Source organism: Somniosus microcephalus, unplaced genomic scaffold (genome assembly GCF_052327205.1).
Source record: "Somniosus microcephalus isolate GS21.2 unplaced genomic scaffold, FLI_Smic_1.0 unresolved_chr4, whole genome shotgun sequence".
NCBI lineage: Eukaryota > Metazoa > Chordata > Chondrichthyes > Squaliformes > Somniosidae > Somniosus > Somniosus microcephalus.
This window is the reverse complement of record NW_028225182.1, coordinates 13,625,586-13,628,943: the sequence shown is the minus strand read 5'-3', so window position 1 is coordinate 13,628,943 and position 3,358 is coordinate 13,625,586.

The following is a 3,358-nucleotide window of genomic DNA, read 5'->3' as shown; positions in this document are numbered from 1 at the left end:
GACGGTATTTGAGGAGTTGGTTAAAAATGTTCAGTGTTTATCACACCGGGAATCTGGTGCAGCCGTTGTTCAGTTTAACAGGGACCAACAATTGTCGCCGCTTTTACACAGCGGAAGAAACTCACCCCTGGAGGCTCACCTGGAGCAAGTTCCAAAATCATTCATCCCGCCCTGGAGCGGAACCGGGGGCATTTCGCGTGTAAGGCGAGCGTGATAATTGCTGCAGTCCCGAAACCTCTGCTCAGTTTGTCAGCCGCGAGTCAGAAGGATGTGTTAAGGGAGAAGGTGACCCGCTGACTCACCTCTCTCTGCACTGATTGAGATTGTGTCGCTTCTCCGTCAAACAACATCACTTCTGTCCCACACTAAAAACTCTCAATCCTTCTCCTCCGCTCGCTTTCTATTCAAGTAATTGGACAATGAATCAGTAATAAGGTTCCCTCGGGCTTTTGCTGGTGGATTTACTGATAAACCGGGGAATTGAGAGGAAACTGGAGCACAGGCAGGGTCCTTGCGACAGACCAGTCCGGCTAGCCCAGTCGGTGGAGTGTCGGATACTTCATCCCCACGGTGGGGAGTTTGCGCTTAAAATTTTTGGGCTGATTTTAAAGGCGATTCCCAGCTCGGTCAATGAGTGTTTCATATAAATGCGGTTCAACAAAATAAGAAAATCTCTCCTTGATTCCGGAATCTTGTCTCTTTCCAGCCACCCGCTGCTAAAGATTGAACTGACTTTAATTTCACCTTGGCTCGGGGTCAGTGCGGCTCAGTGGGACTTCGGCCCGTCTCTCCCTTCACAACCCATCAGGGCCGACAAAACAACGGGGAATTTTACACACGTGTTGTGTTCTGTAACTTTTTATAAACACTTCAGTGTATTTCACTCTGTGTCCAAGACTGTGAGGTCTTCCCTGGTGTGTCAGCTTCCGGTGTTTATAAACACTTCAGATTTCCTGATAATGTTGTTGAATCGCATTTTTTGAAAGAGTCATTGACCGAGAGGTGCCGGGGGATTTAGAGCTGGGGATCTCCTGTGAAACCAGCCCAATAATTTGAAACACAAACCGCCCCTGAGATTAAGAGTCTCAGGCTCTACCGACTGAGCTAGCCGGGCCGGTCTGACCCCGCGCACTGCTTGTGTTACAAACCATGAACCAGTTTCCCCTCAATTCCCAGCTTTACCAGTAAATCGGCCAACAATAGCCCGAGAGAACCTTATTACTGGTACTTTATCCAATCACTTTAATATGTGTTTTCTGGTTAGCAACACTTCTGCCGCCGGAAAATGTTCTCCTTGTTTACTTTATTAAAACTCTTCATGACATTGAACACGTCGACAAAATCTCCCCTTATCATCTCTGCTCTGAGGAGAACAACCTCTTCTTCTCCACTACTCCACGGGACTGAAGTCCTGCATCCGTCCTAAAGCGCAGTGCCCGAATTACACACAATACTCCAAAGGTTTGGTATAACTTCCTTCCTTTTGCCCTCTATGCCTCTGTCTGTAAAGCCCAGGATTCCGTTTGTTTTTCTAACACAGGACAAAATGCTGCGGATGCTGGAAGTTTGAAATAAAAACAGAATTCGCTGGAAATACTCAGCAGCTGTGAATGGTAGGCGAGTTGGAAAAAAGCGAATTGGACTCAAAAATGCTGTGTAAGGGTTTCATGCTGCAATGGGGAGCATTCTGGACTTTGAATCCAGCGATCTGAGCCTCGGTGGAACCAGGTTTCTTCTTGTCCCAGCTGGGGACAAATAAAACAAATTTTGATCGCAACTCTGTGATTGGCTGCTCAGCAGTGGCAAAGTGTAGACGCTGAAGGTGTGGATGAGAAAAGGCCGGGCCAAAATGGAATGGTGGAGTTAAAATTGTCCAGTTCTTCCAATATTGCTGCTGGACGGGGTTTGCAAGTAGCCTTGAGAGGGCAGTGATGTATCGCCATTGCAGTGCTGGTCCCCGACACATACTCCGTTCCCGAGCCACCGATTTCATCCCAATCCCTGGCCACTGAGACTGAACCAGACAGCTTGCAACCTTGGTATTTGTCCCCGAGATGAGCTTCTGCGCAAGACGGTCTACTTCCACCTCCGTATCATCGCCCGACTCCGCCTCTGCCTCAGCTGATCTGCTGCTGAAACACTCATCCTTGCCTTTGTCACCTCCAGACTTGACGATTCTAATGTACTCCTGGAAGGCCTCCCATCACCCTCCCTCCATAAACTTCAGCTCATCCAATCCTCTGCTGCCCGTATCCTAACTCGCACCATGTCCCGTTCACCCATCACCCCGGGTCTCACTCGCCTCCATTGGCTCCCTTCAGGCGACAGTTCAGTTTTCAAATTCTCGTCCTTGTTTTCAAATCCCTCCATGGACTCGCCTCCCCCTATCTCTGTAACCTTCTCCAGCCCTACACCCTCTGAGATCTCTGCACTCCTCCAATTCTGGGTTCTTACACATCCCCGATTTTAATCCTTCCACCATCTGCCGTGGTGGGATTGTGAGCTCAGGTCTCCAGATCATCATGAAGTCTGCGGCTGAGGAACAGTCTGTGGCGGGACCAGCACTGCAATGGCGATTCATCGCTGCCCCCTCAAGGCAAACCTCTCCACCAGCAAGCACTGGACAATTTTCTCCTCACCATTACACTATTCCTCTGGAATACTGGTCGATTAACAAACTCACTGTGCCGCCCTACCTCATAAATAATTGATTGAAGATTCGTTAATGAGCAGCGCAGTCTGAACCAGGATCTGTTCGAACAGTGAATTCAATGTCAAATCAGGCACAGAAAGCGAAATAAATAGAGCGAAATAAAGGTTGGATTTAGAGAGAGAGAAGAAAAATAGAAAAATGTAAAAACATTTTTATTATATAAAAAATATTCAACGGCAATTTATATCTGAAGGAATGAGATTCCACACTTATAAAATATATTTTCAGTGCCAGAGAGGTTATTTGGCAGTAATTAAGACTGTTAAAAAGGGGACTTAGACTGAACTGGTCGGAGTTGCGGCGGTGTGTGAAATATGGTGACGATCTATCATTATTAGCAGAGGCGACTCTGCAGGATTATATTAAAATCTCCTGCGGATCCACTGAAACCAGTCGAATGTGCAGCTTTGAGAGGGGTTTTCTGCACCATCAGGGCAGGAAACGGGAGTGAGGGAGGGACACTGTCGGTATCTGTGCTAAATTTGAGACTGTGAAGAATGGTGTGGGCTCAGATAATATACGGGCTCTATGAGATATTTTATTTTATTGATATTTAATTACAATATGAATTTTTCCAATTTCATATTTATTCAATTGAAATGGGGAAGGTTTCTTTCCAGTTTTGAACCGGGGACCATTTATCGA